Raw genomic sequence first — 24485 nt, 5'->3', positions numbered from 1 at the left:
CTTCCTGAGCGGTATGACGGCTGCGTGGTCCCATGGTGTTTATACTTGCGTATTATTGTTTGTACAGATGAACCTTCAGGTATTTGGAAATTGCTCCCAAGGATGAACCAGACTTGTGGGGGTCTACAATTTACTTTCTGAGGTCTTGGCTGATTTCTTTTGACTTTCCCATGATGTCAGTCAAAGAGGCACTGAATTTGAAGGTAGGTGTCACGACTTCTGAGGCTGGGATAGGAGCCGTGCTTTCTCAGCGCTCGGGCACGCCACCAAAGCTCCACCCTGTGCTTTCTTTTCTAAGAAGCTCAGCCCGGCGGAGCAAAACTATGATGTGGGGGACCGGGAGCTGTTGGCTGTTGTCAAGGCTCTGAAGGCATGGAGACATTAGCTTGAGGGGGCTAAACACCCTTTTCTCATCTGGACTGACCACCGCAATCTGGTGTACATTCGGGCGGCGAGGAGACTGAACCCTCGCCAGGCAAGGTGGGCCATGTTCTTTACCCGTTTTGTTTTCACTCTGTCCTAATGGGATACCGCCCATGTGCACATGCAACGGGCCGTGAGGCGGCAGAAGGCGAGCGCCAACCGCCACCGCAGTGAGGCCCCGTTGTTCGCACCGGGGGACCGGGTCTGGCTCTCATCCCGAAACCTGCCCCTCCGCCTGCCCTGCCGGAAGCTGGGTCCGCGGTTTGTGGGGCCATTTAAAGTCCTGAGGAGACTGAACGAGGTAAGCTACAGGTTACAGCTTCCCCCAGATTATTACATTATTCCCTCGTTCAATGTGTCTCTCCTCAGGCCGGTGGTGGCTGGTCCACTCCAGGAAGCTGAGGTGCGGGAGGTTCCTCCGCCCCCTCTGGACATCGAGGGGGCCCCGGCGTATGCTGTTCGAGCCATCCTGGACTCGAGGCGTCGGGCGAGGGGCCTTCAGTACCTCATGGAGTGGAAGGGGTACGGTCCGGAGAAGAGATGCTGGGTGCCGGTGGAGGACGTCCTGGACCCTTCGTTGCTACGGGATTTCCACCATCGCCATCCGGTTCGCCCTGCGCCTCGTCCTCCGGGTCGTCCCCGAGGTCGGTGTCAGCGCGCTGCTGGAGCCGCGCGTCAAGGGGGGGGGGTACTGTCACAACTTCAGCCAAAGTCGGTCCCTCTCCTTGTTCGGGCGGCGTTCGGCGTTCGACGTCACCGGCCTTCTAGCCATCGCCGATCCACTTTCATTTTCCATTTGTTTTGTCTTTGTCTTACACACCTGGTTTCAATCCCCCAATTACCTGTTCATTATTTAACCCTCTGTTCCCCCATGTTTGTTTGTGAGTGATTGTTTCTATGTAGGTAGGTCCGTTATTGTGGGCTCTGTTTTTGTATTACATTTATTATATGTTGAGTAAAATACGTTTATTTACTCTTATCTGCTGTCCTGCGCCTGACTCCTATACACCAGCTACACATAGACCTCCTGACAGTTGGCCTTGAAATCCATCCACAGGTACACCTCCTATTGACTCAAATGATGTCAATTAGCCTATCAGAAGTTTCTAAAGCCATGACAGAATTTTCTGGAATTTTCCAAGCTTTTTAAAGGCACAGTCAACTTAGTGTATATAACTTCTGACCCTCTGGAATTGTGATAAAGTGAATTATAAGTGAAATAATCTGTCTGTAAACAATTGTTGGAAAAATTACTTGTGTCATGCACAAAGTAGATGTCCTAACCGATTTGCCAAAACTATAGTTTGTTAACAAGAAATTTGTGGAGTGGTTGAAAAACTAGTTTTAATGACTCCAACCTAAGTGTATGTAAACTAACGACTTCAACTGTACCTGTGTGTGTGTGTTTGTGTGTGTTTGTCATCTTTTACAGTACATGCACCATCCTCCTCTCTCTCTCTCTAGTTACTTCCATTTATCCCCTCGTGCCAATACACATCATAGATCACTCTATTGTATGTACAGAATACTGAATGGAATTGGATTTGTAGGCATGTGCCACAAGTCACATATTTAACCAAGGCTCCAACTCTAAGGTTAGTTAATCTAGAGACCACTGGGCTGTGTCCCATATGGCACCCTATTCCATATATTGTGAGTGTGTGGTGTGTAGTGCACTACAAAGGGATTGGAGTGCCATTTGGAATGGGAATAGGGTGCCATTTGGGACGGGCCCCTGGTCATAATAAATCCCCTAGTGTAGATAGATCACCAATCACAGAATAAAAAGTGAGACCCATAGATCAATCTAGGTACAGTATTGCAGGACAATATTGAATGGAATTGGTTTGAGAGAGAGAATGTCAGAGTCGATGTTCTGAGTAGAGAGGGGAGCAGAGAGGGTGGGGTCAGGGCTAAAGAGTGATGAGAAGTGTGTTCCAAAAAGTAAAGTAATTTAGAAAACATTTAATAGAGGGCAGATAGAGAAAGAGAAAGAGATATATTTTATATTAAATATTAAAATATATTTTGATTTGTTTAACACTTTGTTTGGTTACTACATGATTCCATATGTGTTATTTCATAGTTTTGATGACTTCACTATTATTCTACAATGTAGAAAATAGTGAAAAAAAAGAAAAACCCTTGAATGAGTAGGTGTTCTAAAACTTTTGACCGGTAGTGTAGCTGATATGGCTGACTTGCTTAAACAAATGTGGATGGTTTCTTCTGACAATTGAAATGTACAAACTATGGCATAAGGGGACAACAATCGGATAAGAGGCAATCCGTAATTTCGATTAAGACATTAATGAGCGAGCTAGGACGGACGTAGTCAATATAACTATAAATTCAGCACTTTTGAAATGTACAGCAACAGAATTCAGAACACGGGCCATTCTTACAGTGTTTTCCCTGTACACCAAGTCAGAACCATAGGATAAATAAAGGGGCCATATAAGCAGACAATGAAAGCTCTTACAATATTCGATGATTACATTTCACAAAAACAGGTTATATGTACCACCAAGTCAGAACAGTAGCCGAAATTAAGAGATGAACATAGACCAAATTATTAGGGTGAAGCACATGGGCTACTAACAACTTACTACACAACATACACTTAGTATTACTTTCTTAGCTACTGTCACAGTCTGATCTGTTTTACCTGTCTTTGTGATTGTCTCCACTCCCCTCCAGGTGTCACCCATCTAACCCCATAATCCTCTGTGTATTTATACCTCTGTTCTCTGTTTGTCTGATGCCAGTTTGTCTTGTTTGGCAAGTCAACCAGTGTTTTTGTGTCTCAGCTCCTGCTTTTCCCAGTCTCTCTTTTTCTCGCCCTCCTGGTTTTGACCCTTGCCTGTCCTGACCACTCTGCCTGCCCCTGACCCACTCTGCCTGCCGCCCGGTACCATTGTCCCACCTCTGGTTTACTGACCCTTGCCTGCCTTGACCTGTCTATTGCCTGCCCCTGTTCGATCATTAAACCATTGTTAATTCATCTGGGTCTTACCGTCATACCTGATAGTACGAACTGGCCATGACTGACCCAGTAGACCCGGGCCAGCTGCGCAACGCCATCTCCTCCCAAGAAGCCTCCATTGGTAGGCACGGGGAATTGCTTTGTGGCTTTATAGAGGGGTCCAAATGTTGGCTGAGCGCCATGACCGGGCATTGAACATGCTGCTGAAGCAATTCTGTGGGTTGTCTGGGGGACAGCCTGCCACGGTGGTAACCCCACCGACCCTCAGTAACTCGGTGGTTAGCAGCGCCGCCCCACCGGCCATTCCACCTTCCCCGGTGCCCTGTTAACTTCCCCAGAACGTTTTAATGGAGAGCCGAGCACCTGCCTGGGCGTTTTTAGCTCAGTGTGCCCTCATTTTTGAGCTTCAGCCCTCCTCCTTCCCCTTGGATCGCTCCAAGATAGCCTACCTCATCACGCTGATGTCTGGGAGGTCTCTCACCTGGACTACCACCATATGGGAACAACAGCTGGCCATTTGCGTGAGTCTGGAGGGGTTTGTTGGAGAGGTGAGGAAGGTTTTTCATGCCCCAGAGAAGGTGCCCAGAAGCTAATCCAGCTCCGGCAGGACGCCCGCAGAGTGGCCGAAAATGCGGTGGATTTCCACACATTGGCAGCGGAGAGTGCGTGGAACCAGGAAGCACTGTTCGTCATGTACCTGCACGACATCTCGGAGGAGGTTAAGGACGAGCATGCTGCTCGGGACTTACCCACGGATCTTGACTCCCTCATCGCTTTGACCATACGCATAGATGGGCGATTGCGGGAACGACGTATGAGAGGAAATTCGATTTCGCTCGCACGTCCAGGGATTCCACCTCACCTCCGAGTCATCCCGGAAGTCCCAGAGAGAGCTGAGAGCACCCGTGGTTTCCCGACCTTCCTCGAGAGTCACCGAAGACGGCCGAGGCACTGTTTCCCGAGCCTATGCAACTAGGCAGAGCTGGGCTGTTGCCAGCAGAAAGGCAACACAGGATCAACACAAGGAGCTGTCTGTATTGCGGAACTTTTGGTCGTTTTGTGTCGTCTTGCCCAGTAAAATGTCAGGCTCACTGGTAGGAGCGAGTACTCTGGTGGGCCTTTTCATGTCATTATGCTGTGAGGAAACCAGTCCAAATCTCTACGGGTCCTCATTGACTCTGGGGCCCGATAAGAGCTTTTTGGACACCACACTGGCTTCCGAGCAGAACATCCCCACTCAGCCCTTCTCCATTCCCATGGATGTTGGAGCGCTGGACGGGTGGTCTATAGGTCGGGTCACCCATAACACCACTCCTATCAACCTATGTGTGTCAGGGAATCACAGCGAGACCATTCAATTCCTGCTCATCAAGTCCCCCCAGATTCCCATGGTTTTGGGATTCTTGTGGCTCCAGCGACACAATCCCCTCAGCAACTGGTCTACGGGTGCGATCAAGGGCTGGAGTCCGTTCTACCACGCCCATTGTCTGATGTCGGTGCAACCTGCACTGAGACACCTTCCTGGGGTCTCGGAAGTTGCTCCTGACCTCTCTGCCATTCCCGCGGAGTACCAGGAACTCCAGGAGGTGTTCAGCAAGTTCCGGGCCACTTCCTTTCCACCACACCGCCACACTGTTGGTTAAGGCAGAAAAGGGCGAGTTCCATCACTCCACTATTCCCTTTCTGGGCTGCATCATCTCTGGTGGGAGTGTCCAGATGGATCCCGAGAAGGTGAGAGCGGTGGTGGATTGGACTCAGCCTATGTCCAGGGTGCAGCTGCAACACTTCCTGGGGTTCGCCAACTTTATCGCCGCTTTATCTGAGGTTACAGCACCCTGGCCTCCCCCCTGTCTGCACTCATCTCTACCAAGGTTCCGTTCACATGGTCATCTGCCTCTGACCGGGTGTTCCAGGACCTTAACCTCTCTAGGGTATGTGGGACGAAATCGTCCCACCTACGTAACAGCCAGTGTAATCCCGTGGCGCGTTATTCAACAACCTCAAAAATGCAAAAACTTCAATTTTTCAAATATATGACTATTTTACATCATTTTAAAGACAAGACTCTCGTTAATCTAACCACACTGTCCGATTTCAAAAAGGCTTTACAACGAAAGCAAAACATTAGATTATGTCAGCAGAGTACCCAGCCAGAAATAATCAGACACCCATTTTTCAAGCTAGCATATAATGTCACATAAACCCAAACCACAGCTAAATGCAGCACTAACCTTTGATGATCTTCATCAGATGACAACCCTAGGACATTATGTTATACAATACATGCATGTTTTGTTCAATCAAGTTCATATTTATATCAAAAACCAGCTTTTTACATTCGCATGTGACTAGCATGTGACTAGCATTCCCACCGAACACTGCCGGTGAATTTACTAAATTACTCACGATAAACGTTCACAAAAAGCATAACAATTATTTTAAGAATTATAGATACAGAACTCCTCTATGCACTCGATATGTCCGATTTTAAAATAGCTTTTCGGTGAAAGCACATTTTGCAATATTCTCAGTAGATAGCCCGTTATCACAGGGCTAGCTATTTAGACACCCAGCAAGTTTAGCACTCACCAAAGTCAGATTTACTATAAGAAAAATGTTATTACCTTTGCTGTCTTCGTCAGAATGCACTCCCAGGACTTCTACTTCAATAACAAATGTTGGTTTGGTTCAAAATAATCCATTGTTATATCCAAACAGCGGCGTTTTGTTCGTGCGTTCAAGACACTATCCGAAAGGGTAAATAAGGGTGACGAGCATGGCGCAATTCGTGACAAAAAAATTCTAAAAATTCCATTACTGTACTTCGAAGCATGTCAACCGCTGTTTAAAATACATTTTTATGCCATTTTTCTCATAAAAAAGCGATAATATTCCGACCGGGAATCTGCGTTTAGGTAAACAGACGAAAGAAAATAAAGCATGGGGTCAACTTGGGCACGCGCCTAAGCCCATAGTACTCTGATCGGCCACTTGCCAAAAGCGATAATGTGTTTCAGCCAGAGGCTGCCTCGATATCGTTCAGCTTTTTCCCGGGCTCTGAGAGCCTATGGGAGCCGTAGGAAGTGTCACGTTAGAGCAAAGATCCTCAGTCTTCAATAAAAAGAGCCAAGATGAAACACAACTTGTCAGACAGGCCACTTCCTGCATGGAATCTTCTCAGGTTTTGGCCTGCCATTTGAGATCTGTTATACTCACAGACACCATTCAAACAGTTTTAGAAACTTTAGGGTGTTTTCTATCCAAAGCCAATAATTATATGCATATTCTAGTTACTGTACAGGAGTAGTAACCAGATTAAATCGGGTACGTTTTTTATCCGGCCGTGTCAATACTGCCCCCTAGCCCTAACAGGTTAAACACCGCTTCACCACTGCTACTATCCTGGTTCATCCTGACCCTTCCCATCAGTTCGTGGTGGAGGCCAATGCTTCGTTTGTCGGAGTGGGGGCTGTCCTGTCCCTATGTTCTGCCCTGGACCTTAAGCTGCATCCCTGCTCCTTCTTCTCCCACCACCTCAATACCACAGAGAGGAACTACGATGTGGGGAATTGGGAGCTTCGGTGAAGATGACGTTGGAGGAATGGAGGCACTGGCTAGAAGTGGCGGAACATCCAAAACATTGTGTGGACCGGCCACAAAAACCTGGAGTATCTCCACACCGCCAAGTGCCTCAACTCCAGGCAAGCGAGATGGGCCCAGCTGTTTACCCAGTTCAACTTTTCCCAAGAACATCAAGCTGCCTGAAACAATGTCTAAAGACTGTTGACATCTAGTGGAAGCCATAGGAACTGCAAACTGGGTCCTATCCCATTACATACTGTATAGGCATTCAATTGAAAGGTACCCACATCAAAAATGTCCTACTTCCTGGATGGATTTTCCTCAGGTTTTTACCTGCCATATCAGTTCCGTTATACTCACAGACATTATTTTAACAGTTTTGGAAACTTTAGAGTGTTTTCTATCCAATACTACCATGCATATGCATATCCTAGCTTCTGTGCCTGAGTAACAGGCAGATTACATTGGGCATCTCATTCATCCAAAATTCAAAATACTGCCCCCTAGGTTAATTCGACGTTGTCTGCATCTGGGTCTTACATTCATACCCGATAGCTACAGTATATTTTACATATCTCCCTGGCGCATTGCATCATTTATGCAGCAGCATACAAGACATCTTTGGACTCACCTTGTTGTGCTGTGCTCACTTGAACAGGAAGATGGCACGGCAGTCCTTCGCGGGAAAATTCTTTCATCAAACTTTATCATTAAAGTCTGGCATTCTCTGGATTCATGGTGCTTTCAAGACAACTGGGAACTCTGAGGGAAAAAAAGAGTCGAATCTGGATGACTTCAGTGATCATTAGGTCGTAGCTCTAGAAAGAGGTCAGAGTTCCGAATTTACAATTCCGAGTTAGATGAAAGTTCAAAACGTATTTTCCCAGTCGTAGCTTGTTTTTCCCGAGTTCCCAATTGTCTTGAACTCAGTACAGATTTTGCAGATCCAAGTTTCCAGTTGTTTTGAGCGCGGCAAAAATCATGCTTCATTTACAGCATGGTCAATGTTGAATGTTTAGAATTTTAAACTAGGAAAAGAAACCCTTAATCTTCGACTTGGGATCACACAGCCACTCCACTGAATAGCAGGCTAATGATTGCTTTGCAATGCTTGCAGTTAGCCACTGATTCCTTCCAAGACGCTCATTGTTGAATTTGCGATTTCCAACTTGTTGTGTAATGTTTATGTCCAATGGCCGATGAGCACCGATAAATGTTATCTATAATTTCTCTTCATATGAAAAGGATTAAAAAGGATTTGCCCGTAGATTGTCGACTTGATTCATGATTATGACTGCAAGCTAAGATTTTGAAAGTATGTTGTTGACATGATCAGTCCAATCAAAGCTACTGTAGATATGTGATATGACGTAATTTTATCTGTGGCCAATGACCTTCTTTTGTATGGGCACTTCTAATGTAACTCTATGGCAGTAACTAAGGGGTTTGAATTTTCTAGCTCTACACCCTGATGTAGTGTCCCCTTGAAACACCTGCATTTTGAAGCTGCCTTACTCAAGAACACAAAAAGGAGACCATGTTTGTAAGCGGCTTTATTAACTCAATGATATATATATATATTTATTTTACATTGTTTGCAAACTGATATATGAAACGTATTAATGCCAAAATAACATGTAAAACAGGAAAGCCCTGCTACTTCTTTCTTTTTATTTTGTTATATTGCGCACCCTCCCTCTTTCTTTCTTTTTTCTCTCTCTCTCTCGCTCTCTCTCAGTTATTGCAGAAGGATCAGTTGTTTCTCTTTATTTATTCCTCTTTCTCACTCTCTGTCTGTGAAGAATGACGAGTCATGTCCGTTCACTCCAGACACTCGCGGACTTCTCCCGAGAGATTGCTAAAACACCACAAAAAAGGGAAAGAAATTACAGAAAAAAAATAAAAGAGTTGAGCTAAGAGGAGGAGAGGAAGTGAAAATGGAAGAACTCATCTTTGTGGCTCATAACATGAGAACTGCCCAGGTCCCGGACGACAGCGAAAACAAAAGCAAGCCCAAATCAATAAAAGAATGGAAGGTGTTGAATGAGGAAAGGAGAGAGGGAGAAGGCAAAGAAAAACAATGATTGGGATATCAATTAAAGGGAAACTTCACTGTTGGACACTATTTGGGGTGTTTTTCCAGTCTCCCTACATAAATATATATACACTGCTCAAAAAAATAAAGGGAACACTTAAACAACAGAATGTAACTCCAAGTCAATCACACTTCTGTGAAATCATACTGTCCACTTAGGAAGCAACACTGATTGACAATACATTTCACATGCTGTTGTGCAAATGGAATAGACAACAGGTGGAAATTATAGGCAATTAGCAAGACACCCCCAATAAAGGAGTGGTTCTGCAGGTAGGGACCACAGACCACTTCTCAGATCCTATGCTTTCTGGCTGATGTTTTGGTCACTTTTGAATGCTGGTGGTGCTTTCACTCTAGTGGTAGCATGAGACGGAGTCTACAACCCAGTGCAGCTCATCCAGGATGGCACATCAATGCGAGCTGTGGCAAGAAGGTTTGCTGTGTCTGTCAGCGTAGTGTCCAGAGCATGGAGGCGCTACCAGGAGACAGGCCAGTACATCAGGAGATGTGGAGGAGGCCGTAGGAGGGCAACAACCCAGCAGCAGGACCGCTACCTCCGCCTTTGTGCAAGGAGGAGCAGGAGGAGCACTGCCAGAGCCCTGCAAAATGACCTCCAGCAGGCCACAAATGTGCATGTGTCTGCTCAAACGGTCAGAAACAGACTCCATGAGGGTGGTATGAGGGCCTGACGTCCACAGGTGCAGGACGTTTGGCATTTGCCAGAGAACACCAAGATTGGCAAATTCGCCACTGGCGCCCTGTGCTCTTCACAGATGAAAGCAGGTTCACACTGAGCACATGTGACAGACGTGACAGAGTCTGGAGACGCCGTGGAGAACGTTCTGCTGCCTGCAACATCCTCCAGCATGACCGGTTTGGCGGTGGGTCAGTCATGGTGTGGGGTGGCATTTCTTTGGGGGGCCGCACAGCCCTCCATGTGCTCGCCAGAGGTAGCCTGACTGCCATTAGGTACCGAGATGAGATCCTCGGACCCCTTGTGAGATCATATGCTGGTGCGGTTGGCCCTGGGTTCCTCCTAATGCAAGACAATGCTAGACCTCATGTGGCCGGAGTGTGTCAGCAGTTCCTGCAAGAGGAAGGCATTGATGCTATGGACTGGCCCGCCCATTCCCCAGACCTGAATCCAATTGAGCACATCTGGGACATCATGTCTTGCTCCATCCACCAACGCCACGTTGCACCACAGACTGTCCAGGACTTGGCGGATGCTTTAGTCCAGGTCTGGGAGGAGATCCCTCAGGAGACCATCCGCCACCTCATCAGGAGCATGCCCAGGCGTTGTAGGGAGGTCATACAGGCACGTGGAGGCCACACACACTACTGAGCCTCATTTTGACTTGTTTTAAAGACATTACATCAAAGTTGGATCAGCCTGTAGTGTAGTTTTCCACTTTAATTTTGAGGGTGACTCCAAATCCAGACCTCCATGGGTTGATAAATTGGATTTCCATTGATTATTTTTGTGTGATTTTCTTGTCAGCACATTCAACTATGTAAATAAAAAAGTATTTAATATGATTATTTCATTCATTCAGATCTAGGATGTGTTATTTTAGTGTTCCCTTTATTTTTTTGAGCAATGTATTATATATATATATTTATATTTATATATATATTTATATATATTTATTTTTGCACAGGGAGAGTTCAACCAATGACATCATTGGTTGAATGAGCCTGCTGTCTGATTTAAAAATGGATGGAGTCATTTTTAGTAGCATTTACTGTAGCCTTGTGTTTTGCCGATTGCATGATCACACTAGCAGCGAGTAGATATGGTTGTCCTTGTTCAATAGAGCCATTGGACTTGTCTCAAGAAAGTTCCTATCTGCCAGGACTTTGCAGGATATCTTGGTTGACTCATTTTCCCTGGCTTTGTAAAGACTACAGCCTGATGGGAGCCATAATTCCTTGTCCCCACCCTCGAAAGCAGGCTTTTCAAAACGGGGAAGGTACTAGTTTAGAGGTTGACAGGAGCTATTTTACCATGCACAGCCTATCCAGGGCTGCTAAATAATTTGTTTCAATGGCTGCTTCTGATGATTCCAAGAAGAGCTGGATGACAAATCAGGTTTTTATGGAATATACTGAAGATGAGTTTAGACTGCAAAAAAAAGAATTGCGAGACCAGCATGCAGTGGGGGTAGCCTAGACCAGCTGGACCCGGACTCAGGAGGGTAAATGACAAACAGCTAAGCTAGCTACCAACATAAGCTTTATTCGAGTCTGTGTTGGTGATCAATTTGGCCATAACGGGGCTTGCTAGAACCACTACTGTCACATCTTCTCCTGCTCCTCCCCTCCCCTCTGGCATATAACGTCACCGGAATACTAACCACCAGTCCTGGGATTCATCATTACGCACACCTGGCACTCATCATTACGGGCACCTGTTAATCGTTATGATTCACACCTGGACTTCATTACCTTCATCATTTCCTCCCCTTTATATGTCACTGTCTTATGTTCACTCACCAGTTGGTATTATTCTTGTATAGCGACATGGAATTTTCTCATTCCTGGTTTTGTTGTTTTATTAAACGTATCACCTGCTTCCCGACTTACAGCTCCATTATTACAGAATACCAACTCAAACTATGGAAGAAACTGAAAAATCAGATATCTCTCAGACGGTTGATGAACAACCTACGTCAACACCATGACCATCTGGCTCAACTGGGGATGGCCATGGAAGAGGTTCTCCGCAGTCTGCAGCGTCTCGAACACCCGAGACGTTGCAGCCCAGCAGCGGCGGATACTCTAGAGCCAGTCTACCCAGCGAGCCAGCGCAACGGCCCATTCAGCAACCCACTCAGGTCAACGATGCCCATCTATCCCTCCCGGAGAAATACGATAGTACACCATTCAAATGCCGTGGCTTCCTCCTTTAGTGCTCCCTCTATTTTTCACACCAGTTGGGAGCTCCCACCACCGAGAGGTCTAAGGTTGCCACGGTTATTTCTCTGCTGACCGGGCGGGCATTGGAATGAGCTACGGCCTTCTGGAAGAGAGGAGAGGAGGCGCTAGATTATTATGAGGGGTTCATGGCTCTGTTTAAATGCATTTTTGATCATCCCACGGATGGTAGAGAGGGAGGTGAGTGTCTGCTTCAGCTACAGCAGGGGAATCAGATGGCTGCTGAGTATGCACTAACCACCCGGACAGTAGCAGCTTCCAGTGGATGGAATGAGCCAGCATTTCTTACGCTATTTAGAATAGATCTGTGCGAGGAGTTCCAGACGCAACTGGCCTGTCGTGATGACAATCTCGATCTGGATAACCTTCTCCAGGAGTGTCGGCATTCTCATTGCTTCTCTCCCTCCTTCAGCGAGCACTCGTGATCAGAGCCTGAACCCATGGAGGTAGGGGTCACACGGTTTACCACAGCAGAATGACTCAGATGGATACAGCTGGGGCTATGTCTGTACTGTGGGCAAGGAGGGCACAAGCTCCAGCGGAGTCCAGCACTTCAGAATCCGGGATCCATTAGAGCAGAGGGACGGTCACGTGATGTCCCATCCCCTGGAGCAGGAGTGAGTATTCCAGATTCAGCTCTTCCTGACTCTTTATGGTGTCATCACTCTAGTTGACTGTCCCTCATGTACTGTGTCTACAGCTTTAGTGGATTCCCAGCGCTGCGGGGAACTTTATGGATCAGACCCTTGCCTCCTCCCTCAATATTACCATTTACCCGCTCTCTTCTCCTTTTCCGGGTTCAAGGTCTCGACTGTCAGCCATTAGGATCTGGAAACATCACTCAACCACTCACCCTCATCGTGGAGTCCAATCACCAGGAGAACATCCCCTTCATCATAACCAGTGCACCAGTTCACAAAATCATCCTCGGCCTCCCTTGGCTCCAACGCCATGACCCTACGATCTCATGGTCGTGGATGAGAATCAGACTGGTCATCTGAATGCCAGACGACCTGTGGTTCCATGTCAGTTGAGAGCCCTGTGGTTGCCCTTCAGCCCAACTTCCCATATAATTACCAGGACCTAAGGTAGGTATTCTCCAAGACCTGCGCTACCTGTCTCCCTCCTCATCACCCCTGAGACTGTGCCATCGACCTGTTTTCCGGTGCTACACCTCCACGCAGACGCATCTACCCTCTGTCTGTGGCTGAGACCCAGGCCATTGAGGATTACATTCAAGAGGCGCTCCAACAGGGTCTCATCCGCACATCCACTTCTCCTGCGTCGGCTGGTTTCTTCTTCTTTGTGGCCAAGAAGGAGGGAGGATTAGGCCCATGTATCGATTACCATGGACTCAATGATATCACCACAAAGTATCGGTACCCTCTCCCATTGGTGCCATCGAGCAGCTCCGCGGAGCCCAGTTCTTCCCCAAACTGTACCTGCGTGGTGCCTATAATCGCATACGGGAGGGGGATGAGTGGAAGACGGCGTTCAGCGTGATGTCTAGCCAATATAAGTACTTGGTTATGCTCTTTGGCTTAGCCAATGCTCCATCAGTGTTCCAGGCATTCGTCAACGAGGTGTTCAGGGACATGCTTGGATGTCAGGTAATTGTATACATCAGTCAGAGGGGGGGTACTGTCACATCTGCTCCTCCCCTCCAGTGTACGACGTCGCCGGAATACTAACCACTGGTCCAGGGATTCATCATTATGCACACCTGTTAATCATTATGATTCACACCTGGACTTCATTACCTTCATAATTTCCTCCCCTTTATGTCACTCTCTATTGTTCACTCACCAGTTGGCATTATTCTTGTGTAGCCACATGGAATTGTCTCACCTGCACATGCTTCCCGACTCACAGCTCCATTATTACAACTAAAAGCCAAGTTTAGCTAGCTAGCTGTGTTTGCTATACCTGTACTGTAGTCTAACGTTATTGCTAACTAGCCTAGCTAGCTTCATTGCCTCTCATTATGAGCAAAACTGGAGAAATATTGTTGATAGAGCAGAGTAAAGGAATGACTTTGGCGTGATGACTTATATTAGTCTTGGAGTAACTATACCTGTGTGTTGTAGCTAGCTAACATGTGTCTGTGAGATGTCTCACTCTACACCATGCTGCTATAGTAGTGTAACCGGTGTGAAATGGCTAGCTAGTTAGCAGGGTGCGGTAATATCGTTTCAATCAGTGACGTCACTCGCTCTGAAACTTTGAAGTAGTTTTCCCCTTGCTCTGCAAGGGCCGTGTCTTTTGTGGAGCGATGGGTAACGATGCTTCATGGGAGGCAGTTGTTGACGTGTACAGAGGGTCCCTGATTCGAGCCCAGGTAAGGGCGAGGAGAGGGATGGAAGATATACTGTTACATTGGTACCGTGACCCAGATCACTGGTTGCTGCGGAAAGGATGAGGTCAAAAGGGGGGTGAGTGTAACCGGTGTGAAAGGGTTATCAGGGTGCGTGCTAATAGCGTTTCAATCGGTGACGTCACTCGCTCTGAGACCTTGAAGTAGTTGTTCCCCTTGCTCTTTAAAAGCCGCAGGGCTTTTGTGGAGCGATGGGTAATGATGCTTCATGGGAGGCAGTTGATGTGTGCAGAGGGTCCCTGGTTTGAGCCCAGGTAGGGGCGAGGAGAGGGACGGAAGCTACACTGTTACAGTAGGAATACAGACAGTAAACAACAATTGCTCATTAATCGAATCATATGTTATTGGTCGCATATACAGATGTTATCACGGGTGTAGCGAAATGCTTGTTCCTAGTGCCAACAGTGCAGTAATATCTAACAATACCCACAAATCTAAAAAGTAAAAGAATGGAATTAAGAAATATAGACATTTAAAGAGTCCGGAATGTGTGTGTGTGTGTGTGTGTGTATACTGGAAAAAAAATATAGACACAACATTTAAAGTGTTGGTTTCATGACCTGAAATAAAAAAAATCCCAACATTTTCCATACACACAAAAAGCTTCTCTCAAATTGAATGCACAAATATGTTTAGATCCCTGTTAGTGAGCATTTCTACTTTGTCAAGATAATCCATCCACCTGACAGGTGTGGCATATCAAGAAGCTGAATAATTAGCATGATTGTTACACAGGTGCAACTTGTGCTGGTGACAAAAGGGCACTTTAAAGTGTGCAGTTTTGTCACAGAACACAATACCACAGATGTCTCAAGTTTTGAGGAAGAGTGCATTTGACATGCTGACTGCATGCATGTCCACCAGAGATTTTGACAGAGAATTTAATGTTAATTTCTCTACCATCGGCGTTTTAGAGAATTTGACAGTACGTCCAACCGGCCACACAAATGCAGACCACGTGTAACCACGCCAGCCCAGGACCTCCACATCCGGCTTCTCACCTGTTGGATCATCTGAGCGGGGATGTTGAGGTGCTGGGGAGTATTTCTTTCTGTAATCTTGGAAATTGTTGCATGTTGCGTTTATATTTTTGTTAACTATATATACAGTAACAGTCAAAAGTTTGGACACACCTACTCATTCAAGGGTTTTTCTTAATTTTTTATATATTTTTTTCTTCTACATTGTAGAATAATAGTGAAGACACCACAACTATGCAATAACCAGAGGTGGGACCAAGTCATTGTCTTACAAGTCACAAGTAAGTCTCAAGTCTTAGCACTCAAGTCCTAAGTCCCAAGTCAAGACAGGTATAAACACCATGGGACCACGCAGCTGTGCAAATCAATCCCAGAACAGCAGCAAAGGACCTTGTGAAGATGCTGGAGAAAACAGGAACAAAGGTATCTATATCCACAGTAAAACGAGTCCTATATTGAAATAACCTGAACAGTTGCTCAGCAAGGAAGAAGCCACTGCTCCAAAACCGCCATAAAAAATACAGACAACGGTTTGCAACTGCACATGGGAACAAAGATTGTACTTTTTTGGAGAAATGTCCTCTGTTCTGATGAAACAAAAATAGAACTGTTTGGTCATAATGACCATATTTATGTTTGGAGGAAAAAGGGGGAGGCTTGCAAGCCGAAGAACAACATCTCAACCGTGAAGCACAGGGGTGGCAGCATCATGTTGTGGGGGTGCTTTGCTGCAGGAGGGACTGGTGCACTTCACAAAATAGATGGCATCATGAGGCAGGAAAATGATGTGGATATATTGAAGCAACATCTCAAGACATCCGTCAGGAAGTTAAAGTTTGGTCGCAAATGGGTCTTCCAAATGGACAATGACCCCAAGCATACCTCCAAAGTTGTGGCAAAATGGCTTCAGGACAACAAAGTCAAGGTATTGGAGTGGCCATCACAAAGCCCTGACCTCAATCCTATAGAAAATTTGTGGGCAGAACTGAAAAGGCGTGTGTGAGCAAGGAGGCCTACAAACCTGATTCATTTACACCAGCTCTGTCAGGAGGAATGGGCCAACATTCACCCAACTTATTGTGGGAAGCTTGTGGAAGGCTACCCAAAACATTTGACCCAAGTTAAACAATTTAAAGGCAATGCTACCAAATACTAATTGAGTGTACGTAAACTTCTGACCCACTGGGAATGTGATCAAATAAATTAAAGCTGAAATAAATCATTCTCTCTACTATTATTCTGACATTTCACATTCTTAACATAAAGTGGTGATCCTAACTGACCTAAGACAGGGAATTGTTACTCTGATTAAATGTCAGAAATTGTGAAAAACTGAGTTTAAATGTATTTGGCTAAGGTGTATGTAAACTTCCAACTTCAACTGTAGCTGTCGGCTATATTAGCCACGACTTAACGTTCTTTGTGCAGCTTCAAATGTCGAACAAAGTTGGAAATTGTTGCGCCTCCATCTGTAATTTTCTTCCCGCATGTTTTGCAAGTTGCAATCCGTTTTTTGTTGATACAGCGTCGTCTTTATATCCGAAAATAATAATTTTGGGTATCATCTTTCCAAGTGCTCCATCTGAATTCACCCGCCGACATTCCTCTGCACTGCCACGCATAACTTTTTCTCAGCTGTCACAATTTCATTGGCTGCTGTCCGATTCAATCTAATCCGTTAAAAGAAGAGTTGATGTGCTGCACACTTTAATATCATAATTTTTAATATTTGGGCTTGGGGAGGGTATGAAGTCAGGTCGAGTTGTAAGGCTCAAATCCAAGTCAAGTCACGAGTCATTGGTGTTCAAGTCAAAGTCAAGTTGCAAGTCATCATATTTCTGACTCGAGTCCAAGTCATGTGACTTGAGTCCACACCTCTGGAAATAACACATGGAATCATGTAGTAACCAAAAAATTGTTAAACAAATAAAAATATATTATATATTTGAGATTTTTCAAAGTAGCCACCCTTTGTCTTGGTGACAGCTTTGCACACTCCTGTGCACTCTGCACACTCATAAAGAACTCACCTTGAATGCACTTCAATTAGCAAGTGTGCCTTGTTAAAAGGTAATTTGTGGAATTTATTTCGTTCCTAATGCGTTTTAGCCAATCAGTTGTGTTGTGACAAGGTAGGGGTGGTATACAGAAGATAGCCCTATTTGTTAAAAGACTAAGTCCATATTATGGCAAGAACAGCTCAAATAAGCAAAGAGAAACGACAGCATCGTTACTTTAAGACATGAAGGTCAGTGAATCCTGAAAATGTCAAGAACTTTTAAAGTTTCTTCAAGCGCAGTCGCAAAAACCATCAAGCGCTATGATGAAACTGGCTCTCATGAGGACCACCACAGGAAAGGAAGACCCAGAGTTACCTCTGCTGCAGAGGATAAATTCATTAGAGTTACCAGCGTCAGAATTTGCAGCCCAAATAAATATTGACTGACCTTCATGTCTTAAAGTAATGATGCTGTCGTTGCTCTTTGCTTATTTGAGCTGCCATAATATGGACTTGGTCTTTTACCAAATAGGGCTATCTTCTGTATACTAGCCCTACCTTGTCAAAACACAACTGATTGGCTAAAGCGCATTAAGAAGGAAAGAAATTCCAAAAATGTACTTTTAACAAGGCACACCTGTTCATTGAAATGCATTCCAGGTGAGTACCTCATGAAGCTGGTTGAGCAAATGCCAAGAGTGTGCAAAGATGTCATCAAGGCAAATATATTTTGATTTGTTCAACACTTTTTTTGGTTACTACATGATTCCATATGTGTTATTTCATAGTTTTGATGTCTTCACTATTATTCTAAAATGTAGAAAATAGTAAAAATAAAGAAAAACCCTTGAATGAGTAGGTGTGTCCAAACATACAATGTACTGAACAAAAATATAAACGCAACATGTAAAGTGTTGGTCCCACGTTTCATGAGCTGAAATAAAAGATCCCAGAAATGTTCCATACCAACAAAATAATGTTGTGCACAAATGGCTTTGCTTCCCTGTTAGTAAGAATTTCTCCTTTGCCAAGATAATCCATCCACCTGACAGTTGTGGAATATAAAGATGCTAATTAAACAGCATGATCATTACACTGTATATTGAGTCTTATTAATGAGGAGATTTGAAGGTAATTTCCTGTGTGAAACTATGTCATTTGTTTACAACAATTCCTATGGGCTCTGTGTTGTACAATGTTGTGTCTGATACGGTATCTCGGTACTATAGCAGTGTTGTATGCAATATGGTTTATTTTACTGCCGATTGCTGCATGTTTGTAGTGTGTGTGTGTGTGTGTCACTAAGACAGGCTACATATACTCCTAGAAAAAAGATGCTATCTAGAACCTAAATGGGTTCTTTGGCTGTCCCCATAGGAGAGAGAACCCTTTGAATAACCCTTTTTGGTTCCAGGTACAACACTTTTGGGTTCTTAAAGCTCTTTCCACAGAGAGTTCTACATGGAACCAAAAGGGTTCTACCTGGAACTAAAACGGGTTCTACCTGGAACCAAAAAGGGTTATCCTATGGGGACAGCCAAAGAACCATTTTGGAACCCTTTTTTTATAAGAGTGTAGAGTCATGTCGGCTACACCTGTTCCTCTCTAATGGAATTTCTGACACACAATACAGATGGGATTGTACACACACACAGAGACACACAGCAGAATAGAGGCAGTTTAAATGAAAACCCACGCTATTCAGTCTGCCATAACTCATTGTGAGTGAAAATCCATAGCATAGACTGTGTCCCAAATGGTGCCCTGTTCACTATTAAGTGCACTTCTTTTGACCATGGCTCATAGGGAGTTTGTCAATAGTAGTGCACTATATAGGGAATGGGATACGATTTGGAATGTATGCCTTTAAAAGTGGGGATGACCCCTCACCCAGTCCCATATCTCTTCACCTCACCTCTGTTCCCCGCCCCATCTCTCTCATCTCCCCCTCTCCTCACCCTGTCTCATCTCTGACCCTAACAGAAGTTAATTGAGGGAGGCAGCCCTCTTCCTCCCTCGAAGATTCTGTCCAGACCGATGCCCTTGGACCTCACTTTACCTTTCTATCTGAGTCAATCTGTTCTCCAGATCTTACACCCACACACACACACACACCTGACGCTCCCTCTCCCTGTAATCAGTTTCTATTCAGATCTCACTTCACTGTCGTCACATCTCCACGACAAAGACAAAGTGAATGTGTAGGTGTCAAACCAAATAAAAAGTTAAGGGACAAACTTTTGAAAATGAGAACTGAGAGGTCAGATAGAGATTTTGGACTTGGGGCCAGAACTGTTACACTCTTTTAGATAAAGGCAATTAGGAGAAAGTTATAGGAAACTTTGAGGTGAGGTGGTATGCAGAGAGTGAGGAGCATGTGTGTGAAGTAAAGTTAGGTTAACAGTATGAGAAGCATAGGCAGTACAATTATGTAAATTTAAATAAAGTTAAGCTAAAAGAAGAGTATCTTATTATCTTGCAGACAATGGAAATGTGCATCTTTGCTCATTAGCCAAAAAGTTAAGTGAAGTTAAAGAAGTGAAGTCTCTCAGCTGCCAACAGGTGGGTAGGTAGAATGTCTGTTGTAAATGTCATTATTTTCCTCTCTTTCTTTTTTTTCTTTTTCTCTTCCACTTTTTTGTTTCACATCATGAGTCATTGGCAAAGGGAGGCCGACCTTTCGCCGACACACACACAAAACCACACACACACAGAAACCGAGAAACTAATTTATTACTCTCCATTTCAGTTGTTTTCAGGACCACCATACTCATCACCTACATGTAATTCCAGCGAAATAAGAAATGTGTGTGTGTGTGTGTGTGTTTGTGTACACCTGTGTGTGTATATGTGTGTGTGTAGGTGTGGGTACGTGTGTGTGTGTGTGTTTGTCTACGCCTGTGTGTGTGTGTGTGCGTGGTGTGTTGGGTTTACGAGACTATATCATCTCCCTGAGGTCACCAACGTTAATGGTCTCTCCATCACCATCTCTCTCCTTATATTTTGCTCTCTCTCTCCATTATCTGGTAGTGGTGGGAGTCGTTTACTATTATCTATCTAATAGGTCTTGTTCTGTCCCATTCTCTCTCTCTCTCTCTCTCTCTCTCTCTCTCTATCCGTGTCTCTCCAACTCACCACAACCAGCTCTCAAAGTCTTACATCAGAATTAGACGCTGATCCATGTTTCTCAAACGTCAAATTTCAAAGTTGTTACGAATGTCAAATTTCAAGTGTTTAAGGTTAAGTTTAGGCATTAAATCAGAAGTTTTAAGCTTAGGGTTAGGTTCATGAATTAACTTCAAATTCTTAAGGTTAGGAATTAACTCAGAATGTTTAAGGTAAAGGTTAAGGTTTGGCATAGGCTTAAAACCAAAATATATAAAAAAGTTATATAGCTGGATTCAAACTTGCAACCCTTGGAATCCGAGGCAGATGCTAACTACACCCTAGCTAAACCAAAACCTTATTGAAGGTAACAGGGCTCACTGTTGCCCCTAGTGGACATTTTCCACGTCAACTCCCGACGTCCTCAGACAGTGATGGACGTCGAACACTGACTTGTGTCACGGATGACCTGGCTGCTCACCCACCCCACCACTCCATACTCCCTGTCTCTCTCTCTCACCCCCCTATCCCTCTCTCTCTTCTTCTCTCTCTCTCCCTCTCTCTCTCCATATCTTTAATTCCTGTAATGTTGAGCCATCTGGTGCTAGCCATTACATTAAGCCCAGTGTGTAGATGTGAGCATTATGACGAGTTTCATCCATAGTATTAACATACCATTGTGTGTGTGTATGTCTGTGTCTGTGTGCATGTGGGTGGGTGTGTGGACTTAGTGACTGACACTGGTATCAGCTATCAACACCAATATATTTTGAGTCTGATTAATGAGGAGATGTGTGTGGGGCATTATGACAAGGTTCCATCCGTAGTATTAACATACTGTAGAGTTGGCGGTTTATGATGCAGCGATGGTAATGCTGTATGCTGATATTATAATGCTTGATCTGTATGTGTCCTGGCTATGTTAAGGCTTTATGCTGATATGATAATGCTTTGACCTGATATTATGGACAGAAAGACGCGTCACATCAGTGTCATTAACCTCTATGGGCTAGGTGGTGCACTCCATCAACAGCAGGTGCATTTCAAGAGCGGCAAATTTGAATCCAAATAAATGTCAAAATTCACATTTTTCAAACATACAACTATTTTACACCCTTTGAAAGATAAACATCTCCTTAATCTAACCACGTTTTACGATTTCAAAAAGGTTTTACGGCGAAAGCATAAATTTAGAGTATGTTAGGACAGTACATTTACAAGAGTTGTGATGGAATGTTATGTCAATTCAAAGACAGGGTCACCAAAACCATAAAACCAGATAAAATGATGCACTAACCTTTTACAATCTCCATCAGATGACACTCCTAGGACATTATGTTAGACAATGCATGCATTTTTAGTTCTATCAAGTTCATATTTATATCCAAAAACAGCGTTTTACTATGGCATTGATGTTGAGGAAATCGTTTCCCTCCAATAACCGGCAGTCAAGTCAACACCACAAATTAAATAATTAAAATTAGAAAACATTGGTAAAATATTATATTGTCATTTAAAGAATTATAGATTTACATCTCTTGAACGCAATCAACTTGCCAGATTTAAAAATAACCTTACTGGGAAATCACACTTTGCAATAATCTGAGCACTGCGCCCAGAAAAATACGCGTTGCGATACAGACTAGACGTCATGTTGGGGAGATCTAAAATCGAAAATACTATGTAAATAATCCATTACCTTTGATTCTCTTCATCAGATGTCACTTCCAGGTATCACAGGTCCATAACGAATGTAGTTTTGTTCAAAAAAGCTCATCATTTATGTCCAAAAATCTCCGTCTTGTTAGCACATGATCTAAGCCAGCCGGACTTCTCGTCATGAACGAGGGGAAAAAATATATTTACGTTCGTTCAAACATGTCAAACGTTGTATAGCATAAATCATTAGGGCCTTTTTTAACCAGAACATGAATAATATTCAAGGTGGACGAATGCATTCTCTTTTATAACGTATTGGAACGAGGGTACCCAACATGAACTCGCGCGCCAGGTGTCTAATGGGCCATCATCGTTCCATGGCTCTTGTTCGGTCAGATCTCCCTCCAGAAGACTCAAAACACTTTGTAAAGGCTGGTGACATCTAGTGGAAGCAATAGGAAGTGCCAAAATATTCCTCAGCCCCTGTGTTTTTCAATGGCATAGGTTTAAAGGTAATACAACACATCAGGTATCCACTTCCTGTCAGAAAATGTCTCAGGGTTTTGCCTGCCAAATGAGTTCTGTTATACTCACAGACACCATTCAAACAGTTTTAGAAACTTTAGAGTGTTTTCTATCCATATATAATAAGTATATGCATATTCTAGTTACTGGGTAGGATTAGTAACCAGATTAAATCGGGTACATTTTTTTTATCCAGCCGTGCAAATACTGCCCCCTAGCCCTAACAGGTTTTAAGGTTTAGGGTCAGATTTTTCTGTTGATGTCTGTCTCCCTGGACTAACCCCCTCTCTTTTTTTTTATCCCTTTTTCTCTTTGTCCATTTACCTCATGCTTTCTCACTTTCTCTGTCTCTCACTTTCTCTCTGTCTGCCACTCATTGGTCTCTCACTCTCTCTATTATATATTTCTCTTTGTCCATTTATCTCTAAATAATGCTTTGTCTGTCTTGTTTTATCTCTGTTTCGCTCTCCCCCCTCTCTCCCTCCCTCCCTCTATGCAGATGGATGTTGATCTCTCTCATCGGAGGTGAGTAGCGGCGGTTAATGAACAAGGGACACGGAAGAGGAGAGAGATAATGGAGGAGGAAGGGTCGTTGCTATCTGCAACAGGACAAGACCAGAGGTCAGTGCATCATCGATCCGGATGTGGTGGAAACAACGTAAGTGTGTGTGTGCATGCAGGTGTGTGAGTGCACGTGCGTGCTAGTGATACGGATGTGGAAACAACGTACGTAAGACCTGCCACTTAATATAACCTTGACCATTAGGGAGATACAATATATATTTCTAACCCTGATGAGGAAATGTTGTGAAAAAGGATATTGCCTTAAAGGCCCCACGTACTATTAAATCACCACCCTGTACAGTCAGAAGAGGACTGGCCACCCCTCGGAGCCGCTCTGAGTTTTTCCTAGCCACTGTGCTTCTGCATCTGCATTGCTTGCTCTTCAGGGTTTTAGTCTGGGTATCTATAAAGCAAATTGTGACAACTGCTGATGTAAAAAGGGCTTTATAAAATACATTTGGTTGGTTGATTGATTGATTTGAGGGGGGCAACTTGTCTATTCAGTGTAGCTGAGGCCCATCTCTAGATACTCACTTGATAGGTAGATCAAATAAAACATATTTGTCACATGCGCCGGCTAGAACAGGTGTAGACCTTACCATGAAATGCTTACTTACGAGCACTTAACTTCTATGGGCTAGGTGGGACATTAGCGTCCCACTCTATTCAACAGCCAGTGGAATCGCGTGGCGCGAAATACAAATACATCAGAAATGCAATAATTTCAATATTTCAAACATACGAATATTTTACACAATTTGAAAGATAAGACTCTCGTTAATCTAACCACATTGTCCAATTTCAAAAAGGCTTTACAGTGAATGCAAAACATTACATTATGTTAGGAGAGTACATAGACACAAATAACCACACAGCCATTTTTCAAGCAAGCATATATGTCACAAAAACCCAAAACACAGCTAAATGCAGCACTAACCTTTGATGATCTTCATCAGATGACACTCCTAGGACATTATGTTATACAATATATGCATGTTTTGTTCAATCAAGTTCATATTTATATCCAAAAACAGCTTTTTACATTAGCATGTGATGTTCAGAACTAGCATACCCACCGAAAACTTCCGGTGAATTTACAAAATTACTCATGATAAACGTTGACAAAATACATAACAATTATTTTAAGAATTATAGATACAGAACTCCTTTATGCAATCGTTATGTCAGATTTTAAAATAGCTTTTCGGCGAAAGCCCATTTTGCAATATTCTGAGTACATAGCTCAGCCATCA

General features: G+C 44.1%; 1 protein-coding gene across 5 annotated transcripts in view; it reads left to right on the top strand.

Moving 5' to 3' along the window:
• htr2cl1 (5-hydroxytryptamine (serotonin) receptor 2C, G protein-coupled-like 1) overlaps window positions 1-24485 on the top strand; it is a 204473-nt gene that overhangs the window by 134609 nt on the left and 45379 nt on the right. For 3 of the 5 annotated variants that reach the window (XR_006770615.2, XM_014207393.3, XM_082977561.1), the window contains one exon: window positions 23168-23289. The gene's annotated coding sequence lies outside the window, so the exon portion shown is untranslated. Of the gene's footprint in view, window positions 1-23167; window positions 23327-24485 lie in introns of all 5 variants that reach the window. The other 2 variants (XM_014207392.3, XM_082977560.1) reach the window with 1 other exon arrangement.

The sequence above is a fragment of the Salmo salar genome, chromosome 07 (assembly GCF_965601325.2).
Source record: "Salmo salar chromosome 07, fSalSal1, whole genome shotgun sequence".
Lineage (NCBI taxonomy): Eukaryota > Metazoa > Chordata > Actinopteri > Salmoniformes > Salmonidae > Salmo > Salmo salar.
The sequence above is the reverse complement of the archived record's forward strand: the minus strand, read 5'-3'. Positions and strand labels throughout refer to the sequence as shown.